We start from the raw sequence: 25,439 nt of genomic DNA, 5'->3' as shown, positions 1-25,439 counted from the left end.
CTGGATCAGGCAGTCAAGAATATTCGAGAATCGAAAGAATACAGGGAAGAGATCCTCGAAAATGGTTTTACTTCATACTATATTGGATATGAAGACGGTCGAGATGCGGTCGAAAAATTATATCCGAACTTCAACTTGAGCAGCATCATCCCTCCAAGATCGAAAGATGGAGTTGCTGAAGAAGAAATTGCTCCAACTCAAGAAAAAGCACCGACTGAGGTCGAAATCATTCAAGTCGAAGATGCTACACCCGAGTAAAAGAACGATGATGAAATCTAATCGGTGTATTTTGCTTTCTTTTTTGTAATCAGATACTTGTGATCGGACTTCGGTCCAATTTTGTAACTTCTTGTTTTGACAATGAATGAAAGCATTTTTCTTCTAAGTTTGAACTTTGTTCGTCTGAAATATTATCTGCAACATCTGCAATGTAAAGTAGTCATCGAACATTAATCGATGATCCGATTATTCGGTAGGACTTGCAGAATATCCATTAGTCGTGTAGTCATTTTGACGTACTTGATAGAAATTAAGATAACGATTGTAAGTCGAATATCTCGTGCTCAATACTTGGTCAGGCTTATACGTCGAATTATCTGATAATCGATGGCAAGCCGAATATCCCTCGACTGGCTGTAGCCTAGTCAGTATAGTTTCAATCCAACCTTGATCGCTTTGGCATTTCATTCTGCTTAGTTAGGACTAAGTCGGTATATTAGTCTTTCGACTATAGTCAGCTTTTATAGTGAAAAACCGACATTGAAAATTGAGATATAATTAGTATTACGGCTTTCGCGATGAAAGCCTGTGTAGTCAATGTCGGTTGATATTGCAGTCAATGTATCGATTTTTGCATGAGAACCGAATACAGACGTCACCGAAGTAGTTGATTCTTCGATTTTTATAGTAGAGGCTGAGATAAACTTCATGTCAAAGTACAGTAGATAGCTCGGCTTTGGCAATGAAAGCCGACATATAGCCAGTAGTTGATAAAACTTATCAAAGACTTGTGATTCTAAAACTTTGATTGTATTTTAAATAATGTATATATCGATACCTTTATTGATAATACATCTTCAGATTGTCGGTATTTCATGTTCGGAGAATCGTCGATCTTTCGAGAGTTTCTAGCTGATATACGTTCGGTCTAAGAGTTTTCGATATTTTGTAAGGTCTTTCCCAGTTCGAAGATAATTTTTCTCGATCCAGAGATTTTGAGACTTCTGCTTTTCTTAAGACAAAATCTCCTGATCGAAAGATCTTCAGCTTGACTCTTGCATTATAATACCGGACTATTCTTTGTCAATATATAGCCATCCAAACTTGAGCTTGCTGTTAGAGTTCTGGAAAGAGATCTAAGTCGGCTCTCTGACATTCAGATTTGCTTGGCTCACTATATTACTCCACTCTTGTTGATGGTAATCCGATTTCAAATGGTATCATTGCTTCTGTCCCATAAGCTAAGTTGAAGAGAGATTCTCCAGTTGGTATGCGGGGAGTCATTCGATACGTCCATAAAATCGAATATAATTCTTCTATCCAGAGGTCTTTAGCTTCGTTTAGTCAAATTTTTAGCCCGTATAGGATTGTTCGATTGGTTACTTCCAGCTCACCGTTTGACTGTGGATGACCATATGATGTGAATTTATGCATAATATAAAACTTCGCACCAAATTTTTTAAAATTTTGGTTGTCAAATTATCGACCATTATCAGTGATGATGGTGTGTGACAAACCTAATCTGTAAATGATGAATTTCTAAATGAAGTCTTCCATCTTACTTTCAGTGATTTGCGCGAAAGGTTCAGCTTCTATCCATTTGGTAAAATAGTCGATGGCGATCACTATAAATTTTTTCTATCCAGATGTCTGAGAAAAAAGATCAAGTATGTCAATCCCTCATTGTACGAAGGGCCATGGTGTTACAATTGATGTCAGCTGACTAGCCAGTTGATGTTGTATATTTAAGTACTTTTGACATGGTTCATACTTTCAGACTAGTTCAGCTGCATCTTTTTTCATGGTGGATCAGTAATATTTTTGTTGCAGAACTTTATAAGCCAGAGATTTGCCCCCAAGTGATTTTCGCATATCCCTTCATGCACTTCTCTAAGTGCATAGTCGGCATCTGTAGGTTCTAAATACTTCAGCAAGGAGAGAGAGAAAGATCTTTTGTAAAGATGATCATTCATTATTACATATTGAGAGACCATCCATCGGAGTCGTTTAGCCTCTTGGAGTCCGTAGGAAGAGTCCCATCGATCAGGTATTGAACGATCGGATCCATCTAGCTTGGTTCGATAGTGAGCTACAATACCTCCTCGACTTTATAGATACTCGATTGTTCGAGGCATTCAACAAATGTCTGATCCAGCGAGTTAAAAGAGATAGTAGCCAGTCGTGAAAGTATGTCAGCTCGAGCATTTTTGATTCTGAGAATGTGAAAGATTTCGAAATATTTCATACTTATCGTAAAATCTTTCATCTTCTGAAGATACTTCATCATAATGGGGTCGCAGGCCTCAAATTTGCCATTGACATGTCCTGGTATCAATTGCGAGTCGATGAAGACCTTCAAACTGTAAATCTCAAGCTCCTTGACTATCTTCAAACCGATCAAAAGTACTTCATATTCGGTTTGATTATTTGAGGCTTTAAAGTTGAATTGAAGGGCATACTCGATGACTACCCCTTCGAAGTTTGTGAGTATGAGGCGAGCTCCACTACCTTGTGCATTTGATGCTCTATCAATGTGTAGCACCCAGTTCGACTTTAAGTCAGGTTTGGGAGTCGTAGCCTCTTTTATTATGTTGTCATCTGTATTTTTCAATTTATTATCGAATATAGTATATTCGACGGTAAAATTGACTAGGACTTACACCTTCATGGATGGTCGTGGACGATATTGAATGTTGAACTCGTCAAGCTTCACTGTCCACTTTGCCATCTGGTCTGACGTGTCAGGTCGATATAAGATTGCCTTCAGTGACTGATCTGTCAGAACTATAATCGGATGGGCTTGGAAGGACAGATGAAGTCGTTATGCCAATATATTAGGACATAGATTATTTTCTCTGCCCTTAAGTATCGAACTTCGGCATTATGAAGTACCTTATTGGTATAGTAGATTGATCGATGAATTCGGTTCTCATCTTTCTGGACGAACACCGAACTAACCGCTTCTGTCGAAGTTGCCAAGTAGAGATACAATGTCTCTCCGACCCTTGGTTTTGTGAGCAAAGGTGGAGAAGCCAAGTATTGTTTCAAGTCTTCGAAGGATTGTTGGCATTCATCCGACCATGAGAAATTCTTCGTCTGCCGCAAAGTTTTGAAGAATGGCAAGCATCTCTCAGCCGACCTAGAAATAAATCGGTTGAGCACGGCAATCCTTCCATTGAGTTGATGTATCTCTTTCTTTGAGTTTGGATGCTTCATGTTGATAATGGTTTTGATTTTTTCGAGATTAACCTCGATTCTTCATTGTGAAACAAGAAATCTGAAAAATTTTCTGGAGGTTATCCCAAATGCACACTAAGAAGGGTTTAATTTCATCTGATACTGTCGGAGTGTGTCGAAAGCTTCCTCCAGATCTCGAACATGATCTGCAGTTTGGAGACTCTTCACCAGCATATCGTCCACATATACTTTCATGTTTCGCCCGATCTGTGTCTTGAATATCTTATTGACAAGTCGTTGATAGGTAGCACCAGTATTTTTCAGACTGAAAGATATTACTTTGTAGCAGTATATGCTTTTATCGGTCACAAAAGCCGTATGCTCTTCATCTTTTGGTACCATATGGATTTGATTATATCCAATGAAGGCATCCATGAAACTTAGAAGTCGGTGGCCAGAAGTCGCATCAACCAATTGATCAATCTTCGACAACATAAAGTTGTCCTTCGGACAAGCTACATTCAAATCAGTATAGTTGATGCAGATCCTCTACTTTTCATTGACTTTTTCTACCATTATCATATTGGCAAGTCAGTCGGGTTACGTAGCTTCTCTGATGAAGCCTGCTATAAGAAGTTTGTCGACTTTTTCATCAATAACCTTATGTCTTTCAGGAGTAAAAGGTCACTTCTTCTGTCTCACCGGCTTAATATTTGGGTTGATATTAAGTCGGTGAGTTATTATTTCTGAAGGAATCCAGGGCATGTCGGTGGCCGACCAAGCAAAAATATCGGCGTTGGCATTGAGCAATTTTATTAATTGTTGCCACTTTGAGTTGGATAATTGTGATCCAATTTGGACCGTTTTCTCAGAATCTTCTTTTTTTAATGGGATGGAGACCAATTGTTCAGTCGGTTCACCCCTCTTTTGATTTTTTTTTGGTCTAATTTGTCAACAGACAAAGAATCTTCAGGTTTGTTATTTTGGATGGAGACAAGAAAGCAACGTCAGACGAGTTATTGATCTCCATGTATCTCTCCAACTCCATATCTTGTTGGAAATCAAACTAACAGATAGTATGTCGAAACCATTGCTCTCAGAGCATTAAGCTCAGGTCATTCGAGTATGACGTTGTAAGCCGAAGGTACTCGAACTATCATGAACATTATGAAAATAGTGCTTTGTTGTGGTTCAATCCCAGTGGTTAAAAAGAGAGAAATTTCTCCCTCCACTGTGATAGCATCTCCTGTGAAGCCGATTAGTGACGTTGAGACTCTTCTAAGTCGGTCAATCGATAGTCACATTCGGAAGAAAGTCGAATAAAACAAAATGTTGGTTGAACTTTCATTATCTACAAAGATTCTTTTTACATCATAATTGACTAGTGTTGTCGAAACAACAACAGCATCATCATGGGGAGTCTGAATTCTCCGAACATCTTCTTCCGAAAAAGTTATTACATTATCTAGTCGTCGTCGCTTTACCGACTCATCTTCGAAAGTTGCACACTTATCCAGACATCCGAAGATCATGTGGATCACTCCTGCAGTCGGTTGATTATTGACAACTTTCTCAGTTTATAGTTGAGGTCGTCGATCAGCAAGAGGTTGAGTCGATGAATCTCTTCGGTATTTCTTGAGGTAGCCTCATCGAATCAGGGCTTCTATCTCATCCCTGAGCCGGATGTATTGTTCGGTATCGTGATCGTGATCACGATGGAATCGATAATACTTCTTTCGATCATGGTTCCTCGGCAACGCCTTCATCGGTGGAGGGTGTCGTAGATATTCTGCTCCTTCGATCTCCATAAGAATCTACGCATGGAGAGCGAAAAAAGAAGTATAGGAGTCATACCTGCTGTAATTTGGCCTTGGACTCCGTCGTCGAGGCGAAGCTCGCTTATTGGATGGTGGCCGACTTGATTCGGTCGGAGCTCCTTCCTTTTATTTCTTGTTCTTCTGACTTTTGCCTTCTGTCTGGCGTTGGTCAGAAGCTCCTTCATCTGCGTGCATATATTTATATGCACGCTCCAAAAGTTTAGCATAAGTCTGTGAGAGAGTTTTATCCAGAGAATATGTGAATCGAGATCCCTTCATACCTCTTTTCATGGCCGAAATAGTCATGTTTTCATTGAGATCTTTGACCTCAAGTGTGGCCGCATTAAAACGAGTCATGAAATTCTGAAGTGATTCAGTCTCTCCTTGCTTGATCGAGAAGAGACTATCGAAAGTTCGCAGCGGCCTTCAACTGGTGCTGAAGTGAGCCACGAAAGAATGTTCTAGCTGTTCAAAAGAATATATGCTTTCTGATTGAAGCTCGGAGTATCAGGCTCGAACAGCTTTCCCAAGAGTTGTCGAAAAGTCGATGCATAAGAGAGCATCGATGGCCCCCTAAATCATCATGAGAGCCTTGTAGCTCTCAAAGTGGTCGATCGGATCGGTAGATCCATCATATGGCTCCACCTGAGGCATCTTGAACCGAGATAGGATCAGTTGGTCCAAGACATGCCGAGAAAGTAGTTGGGCGGTGTGGAAGTCGTAGTCGTTGGAAGACTTCCGACCTTCTACTTGAAGCTGAGCAAGTTGGTTATTGATCTCTTAAAATTTACGTTCATAATCATCAAATCGCCATTGAAAAACTCCGAAGGTAGAACCACCCGACGAGTTTGAAGGAGACACGGAGGGCGTTCGCGGTCGTTTCCCCTTTCTAATACTATCGAGATGGGAAGGAGAGAGGGAACATCGAAAATGATGAGTGGCACATCGAGAGTGCCGAGAATATCATTGTTCGTCTCGACGGAGAAGCCGAAATGGTCGCTCCGGAGAAGAAGATGGTGATCACCGTGTATGGCGGTGGCTGTGCCTGGATGGCACCGATTGTGCCATTGGTTGCTCTACTAGTGGTTGTGGTGGCTGGGTCTGCTGCTGCTGGAGGTTTCTGACAGTCTCCATAAGGACAGTCACTTGCTGCACAAGTGTAAGGATCTAGACGTCCATGATGACCACAGGATGTGAGAAACTAGGCTCTGCTACTGAAGAAGGAAGAGGAACCTCTTTCCGATGGGAAGAGTGCATCGCTGATCCGGTTGCAGTTGAGCGTTGGGCTCTGATTTTCGTCATTGCAAGTTGCGTTCTCCTACCTGGCACACTAATCTGTTGCGGCCAACTTTTCTTTCTAACTTAAGCATCAAAGGGTCCCCGCCGGATACAAATCCGATCTGTATGGATGTTATTTTGCAGGTGTTCATTCCCGACGACAGACGATAGAGAGTTGGCCGCAATAATATTAATATAATATTATATCATTATTCAGTATTTTATTCTAACTATCCATTGATATTTTTTAAAATCTTAACCGTTGATCTAAACAAGTATTTTGAGAAAGAATAAAGTAGTACCACTTTTCATCCCATGAAAAGTGTCGAAACCCACCTCCCCCATGAGTTTCCGCTTTCCATGAAGGGGGAGTTTGGTGCATTATATAGATAATATTGCTATGGTATTATGCTTGCAGAGAAAATATGATTATCTGATAAAATAACAGAAAATTTTATATTGTAGTATTTGATAGGTACAGTAATATTATTATAAAATAATAGAAAATCATATATTATAGTGTTTGGTATACAATTTAGATTACACGAAATATAAGCTAATTTTTTTAAAATATCCACATCCTTGCTTATTGATTATTGTCTATTTTCTATGGAGACAATTTAATTTTGAGATCCAACTATTTTTGGTACATCACCAACCGAAACCACCAATCATATTTTTTTTTTATTTTCACCAACTGAAACTATCCATAATTTATTTAATATATATTTTAATTTATTTTATTGAGGATATTTTGGTCCTGAAATTATCCTATTACAAGATTGCGAGGTTGCAAAATTACATTTAATTATATAGCCACCTCCTCTTAGATAATCAGATTAGCTCTTTTTAAGATAATGCTACATTACATTACAAAGGCATTTGGTGCACTACATAGGTAATGTTGCTGTGGTAATATGATTGCAGAGGAAATATGATTATCTGATAAAATTACAGAGAATCCTATATTGCAATGTTTGATATACAATTTAGATTATATAGAATATAAGCTAATTTTTTCAAAGTACCTCCATCCTTGTTAGATTATTGTCTATTTTGTAGAGGGACAACTTAATTTCAGGACCAACCATTTTTTGTGACATCACCCGTTATATTTTCTTTTCTATTTTCACCAACTGGGACTATCTATAATTTATTTTGATTTATTTTGATGGGGGTATTTTGGTCCTAAAGTTATCTTGTTGCAAAATTGCAGGATTGCAAGATTATATGTAATCACATAGCCACCTCCTCCTAGACAATCAGATTATCTCTTTTTGAGATAATATTACATTATATATAATACAATATTATCTGTGAAAGTGACGAAATAAATAGTGTAATCTGATTACCTATTGCAAAATTACATATAATCCTATCAAGATTACATGCTATCAAATGCTCCCTATATGTAATACAGTATTATCTGTGAAAGTAGCAAAATAGATAGTGTAATCTGATTATCTGTTGTAAAATTATATATAATTCTGTCACAATTATATATTATTAAATATTTTTAAAATATAAAAATAATTTTTTGAAAAAAAAAAATTTTTTTCTCAAAATTTGAATCAAATAAGAGATTTTCTGTCCGTTTCCTACTTCCTAAGAAGTATCTCTTCTCCCTCCGTTTTCCATCAACCAAACGAGTTTTAAGACGTACGGTCTGCCCCGGGAAAGATTTATATCTCACCTATGGTTAAGATGGTCACACGTCCCAGTGGCCAGTAGGCCCAGTACGATAATCGCACGTGTTTTACCTAAAAAAAAGATAACCACTCGTGTCAAGTCCCGTGGGGTACCACAAGTTGGTTCATCAAACAACGAAGGCTCACAAACTGACTTTTAATTTTTATATATCAACAAAAATACTGATTTTTCATTCAATCTTTTTGGTAAGTTTGTAAGAAAAATTATTAAGTGCACGTCTCTGAAAAGCTCCTCCCCGATCTTACCATTTACATTGCTCGCACGATCCACATTTTTTCTAATTTCCAAAAAAGAAAATATTTAAGTAATTCCAAAAATATCAATCAAAAAGTCACTTACCCGCCGTGGTGTATTGCAATTGTTTCATTTGATTCGGTATTAGGTAGGCACCGTGATTGGTGTCAAACATCCTAAAAAATATTTTTTTTAAGTGAATTTTTAAAATAATTGTAATGCTGCTTTTCAAATCGGATAGAAATATATTGTTTGGATCCGTTTTTATCCGATCAAAGATTCACGCGATAAGTGATTATTAGTTGGATCAGATTCATCGCTCACGTGATAAATTAGTTCAATTTTGAAGCAACAGAGAAAAATGGATAAATTGTTGACGAACACAATGCGTACACTCTGGTGCACGTTGCTTTGCCATTAAATTAATCCGCCCACTAAGCAGCTGATCCGGTCCAATTAAAAATTGTACCCCTAGGAATCAAGTAGCTTGCCTAGATTACAAAAGCTATTAACAAATTCACATTATCATTGGACCACTTCACTCCCCAAAATAAATAAATGACAAAAAAGTCGACGAGCTCAGCCCACAATCGCGTTATAAAACAATAGGCTCCTTTAGGATTTAGGATCCCGCCAAGCCGCCAACACGCTTGTATACGACTCTTTTGAATAGTTAATTTTATTTTTATTTTTTGAGAGGCCCCAAGTTCAGAACATGTCAAGATAAATTTTAACGGTAATATTAAAAATGATAAAAATAATATTGATTTTGTCATCCAAAGATATTATGCTAGATTACTGACGGCGGAGAGATCACATCTTTTTCAGCTTTCAGTCTCAAGAGCTGAGCTTCACGCCTCTTGGATTGGTATTGTCTTTATCGAGCAAGAACTGCGGACAATAAGGATCATTATTGAAGATGACTCTACCGTCATGATAAATTAGATTCAGAACGATATAGTACAATCGGAAACCTACCCACTCATTTAAAATATTCAAACCCATCTTCGTGACTTCACTATAGTTTCTACTTAGCAAATCTTTCAGAAAGCAAATGACACTACTGACTGAATCGTCTCTTAGATGGCTGAGTATATCGATGACTAGATCTGACATCAGGATCAGACTTATCTCTGAATCTTGTAGAATATTTTATTTTTTAATTTTTTAAAATATATTCATGTTAGATCATTATGAACATTCATTTATATCAAAAAAAAAAAACTTAGCTACGTTGTGATTTAAAATAAAAACAATGCCAAAAGAATTTGAAAGCTCAGGCGATCCCCAGGCGATCCCTTTCTCAGAGGGGGGACATTACGTGCTTGTGACATTTGCCACCTGTATTATTAGTTTATTAGTTCAACATTTTTGGTAAAATGAAGGGGGAAGCTGTATTACATAATGGAAAGCAGACAATTTGCAAAGGCAACACATGTACACTAACAAGAAAAAATTTACAAAGTAAGCCAAACCGTTAAACAAGAAAGTTAAAAAGCCGAAAGAAGCCCGATGAGGCCCAATTACAAATGAATGAGGTGAAGCATGTAGATAGTGACTGGTTGAAGCAAAAAGGACCCCGAAATAGTATCTATTTGATGTAGCTATTGGTAAGACCAGCAAAATATGGGCCGGTTCATCAATTTGATCCATATTCAATTAGTTATAAATAAATTTAAATTTAGATCAAATAAATTTAGATCATAAATAAGTCGATCAATTTAATTTATTTAATATTGAGATCAAATTTGGATCATAGATATCTAATCCATTTAATCCGTTAAATATTTAGATTGGATAGAGTCAGATAAATCAGTTAATCTATTTAATATTTTTAATTCATTTAATCTGTTTAAAAAAAATTATTTACTCTATTTAAATTCTGTTTAATCTGTTGTTTTTGACCCATTTAGCCTGATCTATTTAATTCATTTAAAATTTATTTAATCTATTTAATTTATTTAATTAAATTTGATCTATTTAATCTAGTGCACGTTGCTTTGCCATTAAATTAATCCACCCTCTAAGCAGCTGATCCGGCCCAATTAAAAATTATATCCCTAGGAATCAAGTAGCTCGCCTAGATTACAAAAGCTATTAACCCATTCGCATTATCGTTGGACCACTCCACACCCCAAAAAAGAAAATAAATAAATAAATGACAAAGAAGTCGACGAGCTCAGCCCACAATCGTGTTATAAAACAATAGGCTACTTTAGGATTTAGGATCACGCCAAGCCGCTAACACACTTGAATGCGAGTCTTTTGAATAGTTAATTTTGTTTTTATTTCCTGAGGGGCCCCTCCTACAGTATATGACTGGACAGTGGTGAATCCAAAAAATTTTATCGCTGGACACATTATATATAATAACAATAAAAATATATGATTCTCATGGATCCAATGTATAACAAAAGATAAATTTTATCATCATTTTTTATAACTGTCATTTATAAGTTCTCATTTTTTGAAAACAAACCATTACATCCTCATTAGTAATAGATGCAAGTACATCTTTTTCTATAAAACAAAGCAATTATTTAGAAACTAATCACTCATCCGATTGCGTAATTCTATCTTCACAATATTCATTGCAGAAAAACACCCTTCAACAGTTGCAATTGCTATAGGCAAAATCAATGCTAATTTCAAAAGTTGATATATTAAAGGATGAGAAAGATTTTTTTTGTCTCCACTAAAACTTTAGAAAGCTCTTCAATCCCCTTCAAGTCTGCAAATCTATCATTTATACGCACATCATCAATGTAGCTCTTAAGTTGAATATCAAGAGACATGTGATCACAAAAAGATAAGTCCTTGGGGTAAAAGTCAATCAATTTCTTCAATTTTAGCACATCAAAATGACAAAATGAATCTTCTGGATTGAAGCAAGCTATACAAGTAAACAACTCAAAATTTACCTCGTTGAAGTGATCATTAAGCTCTTGGAGTTGCATATCCAAAACAGTATAAAAAAATTTCACACGATAGTGATGCAAATTGCTAATATTGGTTCTACGCCGTAGGTTATCAGGATTAACAAACTCTTCATCCATACTCAACATTTCAATATTATGCTCATCACAAAAAGAAGAGATCTTATCAAGAAGAGTATCTCATCCATCATCTCTAATATTTTGCAATCATCTCTTAGCAACTCTCACTAGTACAATAGCATTCAATATGTCTTAATCTTTACTTTGCAAAGCCAAAGACAACTATTTGTTATCCCCAGAACAGTAATCATCAATTGCAAAAAAAAAAAAAAGCAAAATCAAATGATTGCAAATATCTCAAAAAACCATGTGCTTGAGCTTTCTTCCCTAAATTTGTAGCTTCCTTCTTAACAACTTCAAGCACTTCAATTATATGAGAGAATAATTCAACCAAATCCATAAGTGACTTGAAATGAGAACTCCAACGTGTGTCTCCTGCCCTCTTAAAACTCATCTCCTGATTTAATCCCTTTCCAGTTTGAATAACACTATCACTTACCCCTTGTTCAACTTTGTTCAATTACAACTTTCGAAGCAAATCTTTACGTTTATAGGAGCCTCCAGCAACATTTAACATGGTGGAGATCATTCTAAAAAAATCAATAATATCAAGGTGCTTTTTAGCAACAGTCACTAGAGCTAATTGAAGTTGATATGCAAAATAATGAACATAATAAACTGACCTGTTTTCATCCAAAATCGAAGCTTTAGACCATTAAATTCATCTCGCATGTTGCTAGCCCCATCATAGACTTGACCCCTAATGCTCATTAAGCTTAATCCATACTCGGCAAATAAAAAATCAATCGTAGATTTAAGAAATAAAGTAGAAGTCTCAGTCACATGAACAACACCAATGAATCTCTCATTCACTAACCCCAATTTATTGACAAATCGTAAAACCACGGCCATTTGTTCTTTGTCGGACACATCACTAGATTCATCCACTAGTGAACCAACTACATCATCCCCAATTTCTTTAATGATAGCATTTACCACTTTTTGTGCAAAGCAATGAACAATGTCTTTCTGTATTTCTCATTTGATTATTTTCCGTAGCATTTTGAAGTACAACTTTACGAATAGCTTCATTTTGCTCAGATGTATACTCTATCATTTCAAGAAAATTTTTCTTATTCAAAGATTCATCTGACTCATCATGATCAAGAAAAGATAATCCTAACTGCAATAATAATCTAAAAACATCAACTGAGATATTTAGATGAATTCGATACTCATTTTTTATAAGATTAGAATGCTTATGAAGAGCAACTTGAATGAACTACTTTTCTCTCATCAAATTTTTACATCTTTTAAGTGCTTGATTATGAAAACTATTAACTTCGCCAACATGATCACCTAGCCTCTCTATTTGTTCCAACAATTAAACTCATTTGACATAAATGCATCATTCCCATCTTGATTCGTAAATTGATCTCTAAACAAGTAGCAATATAAAGAATATGCTCTATCCTCTTTTATGCTATACTCTAACCATTTTCCATATTTATCAAACCAGTCCGGATTAAAACGATGTGATCTTGCTCCAATTAATCTAAAAGAAAATTCATGGCTCTTAGGTTGGCAAGGTCCTTTGAGGCAATAAAAACACCTTATTCCATCTCTTTGATTGGGGTGATAATCCAAAATTTTATCTCCTTCGTCAAGATCAAAAGAAAGGGTGTTCAAATCAACTAGTTTTGGCATTAAAGGAGTGTTAGTAGATGCATCACCTGTTCCATTCGGGCCGTCGCTTTCACTTTCACCTTCGGGTGTTGGAGAGAGTTTTTTTTTCAAAAAATTCTCTATAATTTTATCTAAAAAAATTATAAAATAATAAATTTCTTCACTAATAAATTTTTCTATACATAATCATTAATCAGTTCAAAGTAAATACAATTAGATCAATAAAAACTTACTGCTCGACAAAGGGGAGAAGGGAAGAAGACAATATGTGACAGAGTCATGGAGTAGTGGGTGCCCGACGTCGGGCGGAGTCACGGAGGCCAGAGAAGAAGGTCTGAACGAGGAGGGTTTCAGGATGGGACTGTGGTCGGTGGAGCCATGGGGCAGTGGGCGCCGGAGCCCCGGAGTCACGGAGCAGTGGGCACTAGAGCTGCAGAGCAGCGGGGTGTTTGAGGAGTCGCGGAGGTGGAGCAGTGGCCAGTGGGCACTGGCGGAGTCACAGAGAAGGAGGGTTTCACTTTTCACGGCTTAGGACTGGGGCTGGCGGTGGAGTCATGGAGCAGTGGGCACCGAGCGGAGTCGTGGAGAAGAAGGGGTTGAGGTCGAAGGATCACGGAGCAGTGGGCACCAGAGGCCCAGAGGAGTCGCGGAGAAGGGCGTCGATAGAGTCGTGGAATCCCGGAGAAGAACGGATAGAGGATGATTTCACTGCTGGGGGCTACTACATGGGGCTAAGGCCGGCGGATCATGAATCAGTGGGCACCGGAGGGTGGAGGCCCGAAGGAATCACAGAGTCGCGAAGAAGGGCGATGGCGGAGTCGAGGAGTCACGAAGAAGAATTGATGGGGGTTTCAATTTTCACCGTTGGGCTTTGGGGGCCAATAAAAAAAATAATTGAAATATGGGCTTAAGGCTTGGGCTGTCGTGGGCCATGGCCCCCAATGCTATCATATTCGATCCGTCCGTGTCAAGATAAATTTTAATGATAACGTCACAGATAATAGAGATGGTATTGACTTTGTCATTCAGAGATCTGATGCTAGATTGCTAGCAACAGAGAGATCACATCTCTTTCAGTCTTCAATCTCAGGAGCTAAGCTTTACGTTGCTTGGGTTGACATTATCTATACCCAGCAAGAGCTGCAGATAGAGAGGATCATCATTTAGAATGACTCTGCCACTATAATAAATTAGATTCAGAACGATACGATATAATCGGAAGCTTATCCGTTCCTTCAGGATATTTAGACCCATCTTCGTAACTTCGCTATGGTTTCTACTCAGCATGTCTTTCAAGAAGCAAACAGTGCTATTGACTGAATCGCCTTTTATATAGTTGAGTATACTGATGTCTGGACTTGGTATCAGAGTCAGATTTACCCTCGAGTCTTATAGAATATTTTATTTTTTGATTTTTTAGGATACACTCATGTTAGATCAACGTGAGTATCCATTTGTATAATTAAAAAAAAAAAGAAAAACTTAGCTCTGATGTGATTTAAAATAAAAACAATGCCAAAAGAATTGGAAAGCTCAGGCGATCCCTTTCTCGGAGGGGGTGCATTACGTGTTTGTGGCCTTTGCCACCTGGATTATTAGTTTATTAGTTCAACTTTTTTGGTAAAATGAAGAGTGAAGCAGTATTATATATTGGGAAGCAAACAGTTTACAAAGGCAACATATTGTACAGTAACAAGGAAAAATTTACAAGTAAGCCAAACTGTTAGAAAAGAAAGTTAAAAGCCCAAAGAAGCTCGATGAGGCCCAATTATAAATGAATGAGGTGAAGCATGATAGATAGTGATTGGTTGAAGCATAAAGGATCCCCAAATAGTATCGATGAGACCAGCAAAATATTGACCGGCTCATTAATTTAATCTATATTTGATCGGTTATAAATAATTTTAAATTTAGATTAAATAAATTTAAATCATAAACAGATCAATCTATTTAATTTATTTAATATTTGAATCAGATTTAGATCATAGATATCTGATCCGTTTAATCCATTTAATATTTAGATTGGATAGAATCAAATAAATTATTTATTTTTTTAATTTATTTAATCAATTTAAAATTTATTTAATTTATTTAAAATTTATTTAATTTATTTCTGTTCTATTTAATCGAATCTGTTTAATCCGTTTAATCTATTTAAAATTCACTTAATCTGTTTAACTTATTTAACCAAATTTGATCCATTTAACGAATAGATTAGATGGGTAAAATCAAATTATTTATTTAATATATAGATTAAATTTGGATTAATATTTTTTTTATCTAATTTGTATCAATTCGATCTATATCCAATCCAATTGGCATGCAGAGGAGTCCGGAGAGACATAATAAACTATAAATGTGGTATTTGCCTATGCAAAAGGGCATAGCCTACTGACCAAGTATAAGAGTGTTGACGAACCATGTAGCCCAAAAGACTAAAATCAGAACATTGCCAGCAAATTCACTGAGCCAAGCATGGTTGCCACTAGAAAGTACCAAAATATATTGCATCAGGAGCCCCCAACAGTGTAAAGAAACCCTTCAAACTGTTGTATAATGATATGATTTTCTGGTGCAGTGGAATGATTCATCTACTTCTGAAGCCACTTGGGAGTCATGGGAAGACATTAAAAGGCGATTCCCTGACTTTAACCTTGAGGACAAAGTTGCTTGAGTGGGGGGAATTGCAGCAGGTGGAACTTAACTGAAGGCAAAGTCTAAATATTAGTTAGGTTCAAATGTTAGTTAGCTAATAACAGAATTTGTTGTTATAATAACAATATAACAGAATTTGTTGGATTAGTTGTGAGGTGTTGTACCAATTTGAGCACCTGCTACTATAAATAAGCCGGCTCGGAAGTGGAATAGGCAAAACAAAGATGAGGATAGCTATAATCAAGAGATAAGAAATACATGCCAGGATAACCTTCATATAAATAAGCCCGACTCCATATGGGAAAACCTATTATGAAGCACTGGACCGATAGACTGCAACCCTGATGGAAGTAATGTAAAAAGCACCCATCAAGCCGGTGAATTAGAAAATGTGCCTGCAACTTCATTAGAACTATGATTGCATAAAACCATGTAACGGCCTGCTGGAGAGAGAAACAGAATGCTAAAATGGTTGCAAACATTAAAAGAAAACACTTGGAAACCATATTATGAACAAATTGTAGCATGTACTCTTCATTGCTTTCTCCCAGGATTTTCCTCACTTGCGTTCTCTTAATTACAGAAAATCGGAACAAGTAGATTTCTCCAATGTAGAAGTATGCAGGAGTAATTTCTTTTCCAATAGTGCACCGGAAAGAACATAATTTCCTCTCTTACAAAAAAAAAAAAAAAAAATGGAACGTAGTTTCTTCACTTTTGGGAAATACTTGATGAACCATTTTTTATAATCCAATACAAAACCTAAAATATTTACTCAAAATAAATTTCCTCCGCAGCCCTTTTTTTTTACCTCAAAAAAAAAATCTGAATTGCAATTACATCATCGATCTGGAAAATAAATAATCTCCTGAACATCATCTTTGGCCTAGAACAAAATTTCTGTCAAATTTTTGAGATAAACAGCAGTCATCCATTTTTAAATAATGATGTGGCAGCTACCTAGAATTGTAGATATCTTACAGTACAAAAATATACAAACAGAAGATTCGAACAGAGTGGAGCAAGCTTCCCTGACCTATCATCAATATTAGATTCTTACTTGGGCCATTAAAGATGCCGCCAAAGTTTGCGGTCATTGTATTGTCTGATAGCCGGTGGATTGCGGCATCGGTAACGAAATGTGACCAAAGATTTGAAACAATTTTTTTTTTTTTTTGGATCATCAAGATTTGAAATGTCTTTGGCTATTCTAAAATATCCAGATCACTTGGGCAGCTCAAAATATTTCTGAATCTACTTTCCACCTCCACACCTGATGGTTTGCACAAATAAGAAATATATTTTTGTGTACCAGCATATATGTTTCCTACGTAGCTTGAGCAATCCCCAATTTATAAATAAATATCTTTTGATGGGCTAAATTTATCTAGAAAAGATGTTGGTGTGAACTGAATTAAAGTTCACCCATGCTAAACTTCTCCAAAGACTTATTTGGTTTGTGGAAAAAAAAAAATTTTCTAAAAAATTATTTTTTAAAAAATTATTTTTTAAAAATAAAATTTTAATATGTTTGATTGATCATAAAAAAATGACTTATTGTAAAGTAACTTATGTTTGATTGGGCATTCATTTTACTAGAAAAACTGTGTAAGATAGCTATTATATCCTTGGTAGATATAAAATCATATATTTTTACTCACAAACTCTATATAAATATTAATATAAATATAATATAAATATATTATAATATAATATTAGATCATAATAATTTATTATGTTAATATAATACTAATATATATTAATATTAATATTTTGATATAATAAATTTATCATATAAACATAATATTATATTAATATAAATATAAAGATAATATTAATATAATATTATATCACCATTCAGTACTTCATCCTCATCATCCATTAATATTTTGCAAAATTTTAGTCACGAATCTTAAAAAAATATTTTTAAAAATAAAAAAATATCATCAATTCTCATCCGATAGAAAGTATCAAAATCTACCTCTCCTATTGGTTTCTACTTTCTATGAAATGTGAAAAATATTTTTTTATGAAAAAATTTTTTTTTCACTCTCTCTTCTTTAAAAATTTCAACCAAATAAGAGACTTCCTCTCTATGTCTTAGAAATCATCTCTTCCTCCCTTTGCTTTTAGTGAGCCAAATGAGCCCTAAAGCATCCTTAATTAGCTGGTCGTTGGGTGCTATTCTTAGTTGAGACCAAAAACCGGACACACGTACCAAAATATTGCTTTGATGAGCAATCTGCAGGAAGGTTATTTGTCCCTGTCCAAATTTTCACCAAAGCACGAAATCATCCAGCATCCATCATTCAACATCACCTTGTTCTATTTTCTCTTTTTCTTGAGAAGGAAAAAATTTTACCCTCATAAACTCCCACCAATCCAAGATGATTAACAAATCAGATATTTTTTTGTGGATCAGACACATCATGATCAACAATCCAGTATCAGGGGAACAATGTTCAGTTCGCTCTGAATTAAAGAAGCGATTCCATCATCTTCAGTCATGTCCCCCTTCTTCAGCAAACAGCGCGCATTTTATACAACGGAGGGCACAAGGGTTGGCCGATGGAGTGAATAGGCAAGCAAACGCAAGAGTAAAAGGTCCTAAAAGGCTAAAACGACGCAATTATTCCAAGCAGTCTCTTTTTTTTTTTTGGTAAGACCAAGTAGCCTCTTCAAGGTGGGCATTGGGCTGTTGATGCCATTTCCGACATGACGTGCATAATGATGCAGAAGTGTGGTGCCAACTTGGATTGGACGTGTTACCAAATTTGAAAGGATCTCTACGGATAACAAAAAAGAGAGTAAAGACTGTCATCACTTACCTTAATTCTAGGAGCTTTGGTAAAATTCTTGTATTACCATTTGTTAGGGCTTCATCAAATTTGGTGCTCTTGCCTCTTAAATGGCTAAGCAAGAAATTATTTGTTGGCGGAAGATGGACTAGAAATTGCTATTTTAATTTTAGAATAGTGTTATAAAGAAAAAAAAATCTACTAAAAGAAAATTCAAAGATTGAAATAAGGATGTACAATACCTTAAAAATGTGATTCATTTCGTATTTGCGGGTCTATAGTGATCTCGTTCCTAAAATACAATAATCCAATTTGACCCGATCCTCCTTTATTGAGCACGATAGGTTTGATCTGAATTACTTCTTTGGGTTGCATGGAAGCAAAAAAAAAAACTTGAAAAAAAAAAATACTTTTTTAGAAGAATAATATCTCAACCTCGAAAGAGATACATTGTAAGACAGAATATAAGCTGGAGTGGATGTGATGTGATATATTCAGATATATCCCAACGTGCTGGACTTGGAGTCTATTTATAGATTCTAAGTCAACGAAGCAATATGATGGTTTAGAAGATATGTGGTGTTTTGAAGACCAAAATTCTTTTCCAAAACATCAAAACTCTTCAGAAAGAGGCATCTAACAAAAGTATTTAAGAGCATTTAAACCAACTAAAATTTAGAGGATATAATTGGTTATTTTTATAAAAATAATAGATCTTGTTCAAATTAAAGCCCTAACATTATTTCAAGAATGCCATGTCATTTCCATAATGATGCAATAACACAAACTTGAAATCGAACTTCTATAAGCAAGCAATTTATACCTACATAGTGAGCTAATCCCAAGCACTTCAAGCACTCAGAACTTCTTATTAAAGAATGCTGTAGATCATTTGTTATATCAATCCGATTCACTCATCCTATATAGAAGCAAGTCATTGCTAAGCAGTACCTATATCCCTGACTAAAACCCCTTATGACACTGTACCATACAAATCCCTATTTACCATATCAAACCAATGAAATGAGCGTCAAATGATCAAGTGATCATCCATACCAAACAAAAATCATATGAGGCAGGCATCAGGGAAAGAAATATAAAACAAACTTCTAATTTTGCAATATTTTTTCTATTTTGCATTTTCAAAATGAAACCCAAAGTCAAAGTCTCTTCTCACAATGTACATGTTTTGCACCGGAAAAGCTATGTCCTAATAGCAGTCGTATCTCGAAAACGAATAACTATAACTTACTTATCTTCTATGCATGATGTTCGGCATGGAATATAATTTTATTCAAAATTTTCAAGATGAACGGCTGCCATTTATTTTCAAAACAGATGATGTAGTGGTTATCTAGATTTGTACATCATTTACAGTGCAAAAATATGCAAGATGGGAAGATTAACTTCCCCAACCATCATCAATTTTGGATTCTTGCTTTGATCATTAACAATGGTGCCAAAATTTGCATTCATTGTATTGTTTTCTAGGTAGCAGAATTCTACATCATCAACAACTTGAAGATTTGAAATATCTTTTCTTTTTTTTTTTTTGATTATCAAGATTAAAAATATCTTTGGCTGTTCTAAAATATCATAAATTAAAAAATTAAAAAAAGACTAAAATTAAAAAAATTGTTCTAATAATTTAAATTAATGCTTAATCAATCACCATGTGCACGCATAACATGATTTTGCTATAAGATTTTCGGGTTTCACGTGCAGCCATTATCAGGCGGATGTGCCGGAGAGAGATTTCGGTTCGAACGGAGTACGTGACAATTCACCAAATTTTTTTTCTTACGAAAATATGCATGCAAATTACACATTAGCCTTATACCGGTTAAAAAAAGACACATTAATGAATAATGTCAGATATCGTAAATCTCTATTTTGGTGAAACCAAATCTGTCAGATATCGTACATCCCTATTTTAGTGAAAATCAAATCTAACCAATATAGTAAATCCCTATTGGTGAAAATCAAATCATAAAAATCAAATCACAATTAAAACCATCCTAAATTGGCCCAAAGTATATTCTTTTTATATATCTTTTTTTATTTCTTTTTTATTCTTTCCTGGAGTCTATTTATATAATGTAAATCATGTATAGAAAAAAATCAATCAAAACAAATGAATTCTACTTTCTCTTCATATTTTATCATGGGATCATTCCTCATCTTCCATATTCTTGCATTGCCTATTTATGAGAGTTCTTGCAATCTCTCATCTTTTGCAATCCATCAATGGCCACTGAAGATTTGAAAGAATCTTCTCAACCTATGAAGGTCATTCTTGATGGGACCAATAATCCATTTTGGTCTCAACAAATTATCAATTTTTTGAAGGAAAGAAAGCTGTGGAGATATGTCACAGGTGATATTCCCCAACCAACAAGAAAAGCTGATAAAATTGATGAAGCCCATACTGCTAGACTTGATGATTGGGATAGCAACAATCACAAGATTATCACGTGGATCTTGAACACGTCAAGCATCAATATTGCCATGAAATTTGGTAAATATGAAATAGCAAAAGAAGTTTGGGATCATCTTCGTGCAAGATATATAGCTATAGCTCTTGATCCAGCTCGAAAATATAAGTTAAAATAGGACTTGCTCTCTCTTCGTCAAACTACAGGTCAATCAGTTGCAGATTTCTATTCCTGCATGTCTACACTATGGCAGCAATTAGATCAGATGGGTCCAAAACTCAAAAACAAAGAAGATGTGATAGAGTATGAAAAATATCGAGACACCGATACACTTCTCGAACTCTTGATGGCGTTTTCTCCTGAGTTTGAGTCTGTCCGTGCCTCAATACTTCACAAAGATTCTCTGCCATCTCTCTCCAGTGCTTTGAATGAACTCCTTTCTAAAGAAACATGCAAGGGCCTTCTATCATCAAACCAACATCATCAAGAAGCAGTGTTGTTTGCTAGAAATAGGATCAATGCCCCTTCATCAAAAGGCACTGGTTCCTTTCCCCGTCGACCAGATGGCAAAGTCGACTGGAGCAAAGTTGAATGTTACTTTTGCCATAAGTTTGGTCATCTGCAACCAAATGTCCCAAGAAAAATAACGGCCCACTTGCTCCAACATGACCACCACAATCAACTGCAGCTGTAGCGACAATATCGAATATATTGACCAATGAGTCTGATCACAAGAGATCCACTTCTACATTCACGACTACTAAAGTGGAAGATATTCTTATTAAAGCCCTTGCATGTCAGGGTAATATTAATTCTTCCTCTGCTTTGTCTCATTTGCCAACACAGGTAACTCTTGGATTCTTGATAGTGGAGCTTCTAATCATATGACATTTGACGCTACTTGTTTTTCAACCAAAACACCCATTCTTCATTTTACCAATATACTTACTGCATGTGGAAACAATCTTACTCCTAGTCATATAGGACATGTCAACATACCTTCACACTTATTTGTACCCAATATTTATCATGTTTTCAATTTATCTATGAACTTGCTATCTATCAGTCAACTTATTGAGAATGATTTTGAATGTATTTTTTCTATCCATAGTTGTCAGGTACGGTAGCAACAGTCGAAGAAGATCGTTGGGATTGGCCATAAAGTGGATCGACTTTTCAAGATTGTGTGGCTATACACTCCTTCTCAACATTCAATGGTCACTTCATCAGTAACAACTTTTCATCTTAGGCATCTTAGATTAGGTCATGTATCCATCTCTTATTTGAGTAAACTCATTTCTAATGGATTGTTAGATAGCATTGCGAACAAAAATATTGATTGTATCCATTGCAAACTTGAAAAATTATCTGCATTACCTTTTAATAATAGCATCCACAGTTCTATTGTACCTTTTGATCTCGTACACTTAGATGTTTAGGGACCATTTCATGATCCCACTATGGGTGGATCTCGATATTATGTTATTTTCATTGATGATTTTTTTCGTTATACATGGATCTACTTGCTCAAATCTCGTTCAGAAGTAGTTCTCAAATATAAATATTTTGCAAAGATGGTTGATGCATAGTCATTGATAGCACCAAAAACAACTCTACTCACTATATAGGTAGGATGAGTCGAGATCGTATCCTCAGGGACCTTGGGCTAAGTTGAGATTACAAAATAAAAGAAAGAAGCATTGTTTTGATTTAGAAAATAAATTATCTTAAAATTGATGTAATTAGAAAATAAAGAGCTCGGGAGTTTTGAATTAATTTTGCATTAGTAGAGTTGTATCTCTTTTTTTATATTTAAATAGATGCGATTAATCTTAAGAAATATACCTATCTTTCCTCGGCACGCCCCGTACCCATAGATCATGGCGTGTCTCCGAAAAGTACTAGGTAAACAACTCTTCTTTCCTCGGCACGCCCCGTACCCATAGATCACGACGCATCTCCAAAAAATAAAAGTTATTCCTAATATTAATCTAACAGGAAAGCATAAATAAAAGCATATGAAAGAGAGCAAATAAAAAACTCATGACGATTTAAATAAAAAGCATAATCTTTATTGCATATAAAGAAATAAAGAAATACAAGAAAGTTTAGAACAATAAATCCACTCTGTGTCGTTACAAAATTTTTTCTCCACTCCCGAGACTGCTAGCTTAGCTGCTCATGAAGTAGTCCCTTTCTATTCCTCTATGCAAGGCTCTAGAAGAATTTCTAGGCTCCCCCTCCAATAGGAGTACAAAAGCCTTTTTATAGGTGTTAGGAGGGAGGAGTTTTACATGATTTTTCGATGTGGGACTAAAGAAAATACTAAATACTAAAAGATGGATGGATGAGATGGAAAGATCACAAGCAGATAAAGAAAATATAAATTCTTCCTCTTGAAGTATTTTCAAATATTATCTTTTTTTTTCTTTAATTTTTAGATCCAAGAGCGTCCGTCTGTCCCCCACGAACCCGCTGCGCCTCGCGCTCGCACTGCCTCGCGAACCCGCTCGCCCGCACTGCCTCGCGCATCCGATGCTGCACGCCCGCACTGCCTCGCGCATCCGATGTCGCACGCCCGCACGTCCGCCCGCGCGTCTATGCCGCGTGAACGCTGCCGCGTGAACCCATGCCGCGTGAACGCTCCTATTTTATTCCAAAAAGAAACTTTTGTTTCTTTACAATGACGTCTATATCCTTTTTAGATTCCTTGCATAGTATCTTCATTTTCTATAATACCGTATGCATCCTTTTTTTATTTAAATTTTATTTTAAGTCTAATTTTCTTCAAACTTGAGTCTTTTTTATCTACAAATCGGACTCTTTGTATCGGCGATCACCTTTCCTGTAAAACATAAAAAAAATATCAAATTTTTAATAAATAAAATAAATTAAATATAATTTTTTATTTTAAATGACTTAAATTAAGTGTTTATCACACCTCCCAACTTGAATTTTGCTCGTCCTCAAGTAAAATAGATATATCAGCATTGTGTACCGACTCGATCTTGAATAAAAAGTTAGGTTAGGCATCCCAAAAAGTAGATGATACCTGGTCAGACCATTAAAGAAATACTTCATTGGATTATCAATTTGACCCAATTAGTGGCTGAGTGTTAACTAAAGAAATTTCAAGAGCTTTTCTTTCACCAACTCCCCACTTTACTCTTTAAATCCTCTAACTTAATATGAGAGAAGTTTATTATCTTCTTGCAATTTAGTCTCCTTATTATCCACTATTTTTTTAACATTGCCTATCTTTTTACGCGAACCACAATACTTACTTAGGCGAAGGGGCCCGGTTACTCAGTAAGAAACCAATATTTTTTTTTAAGTAAATTTTAAGGAGAATTTTTTGTATACCTCGATCTTTCCACCCAATCTCTCATGAAGTAGATTCTTTATTGAGATCAGTAAGAAAAGGGTTGTAGAATCACTCGTAAAATTTGGTCTAGTCTAAACCCTACCATTCATTGGATTTTCTTAATAATTTATTCCTCAGTATTTCTAAAATTATCTTGACCGTTAATCATTCATTGTTTAGGATTCCTAATTGACTCTTAATCAAAATAAAATTTGGATACACAAAATTAATTATTTCTGACCATACTCGAGGATTTGATTAATTTTCTTCCCCCCCAACTTAATCTACATTATCCTCAATGGAGTAGGAAAGCAAAGAAAATAAAAGGAGAGAGTGCACCTGAGATAATTTTGCTTCGAAAGTTGAAGATAGCTTCATTGATTAATAGGCTCTTGTTCTAAATTCCTGCAGCTGTGGTAAAGTAAAAAAATATGAAATCATTGGGTTGCCTCCCAACAAGTGCTAAGTTTTACATCTTCAGCCAAACTGAATTGAGTATTATGGCGGTATTGGATCCACTAAATCAACAGATTCAATTAATTCTCCATCACTAATTTCATCTATGTACGGTTTCAATTGCTGACCGTTCACTTTAAAGGTGTTCCCCTGTTTAGGATTTTTGAGTTCTATAGCTCCATGAGGAAATACCTAAGTTACAATGAAAGGTCCGTCCCAACGTGAGCGAAGTTTTTCAGGAAACAGACGCAACCTAGAATTGAAGAGCCAAACTTTTTGATTAGGCTCGAACATTTTTCGTGCAATGAATTTATCATGGTACGTTTTAGTTCGAGCCTTATAAATTCTGGCACTCTCATACGCTTCATTGCATAGCTCTTCAAGTTCATTTAATTGAAGTCTCCTATTGGAACCTGCATTTTTCATATCAAAGTTAAATTGTCGTATGGTCCAAAATGCACGATGTTCCAATTCCACCGGCAGATGACAAGCTTTTTTGAATACAAGTCGATAAGGAGACATTCCTATGGGTGTTTTAAAAGCAGTACGGTAAGCCCATAATACATCATCTAAGCAAAGAGACCAATCCTTTCTATCAGGCCTAACCGTCTTTT

At 35.7% G+C, this 25,439-nt stretch overlaps 1 pseudogene; it reads right to left on the bottom strand.

The window, feature by feature from the left end:
• Nucleotides 1-10,982: 10,982 nt before the first annotated feature.
• Nucleotides 10,983-13,138, bottom strand: LOC140857156 (uncharacterized; annotated as a pseudogene).
• Between the last annotated feature and the right edge of the window lie 12,301 nt (nt 13,139-25,439).

This window comes from Elaeis guineensis, chromosome 1, assembly GCF_000442705.2.
Source record: "Elaeis guineensis isolate ETL-2024a chromosome 1, EG11, whole genome shotgun sequence".
Lineage (NCBI taxonomy): Eukaryota > Viridiplantae > Streptophyta > Magnoliopsida > Arecales > Arecaceae > Elaeis > Elaeis guineensis.
The sequence above is the reverse complement of the archived record's forward strand: the minus strand, read 5'-3'. Positions and strand labels throughout refer to the sequence as shown.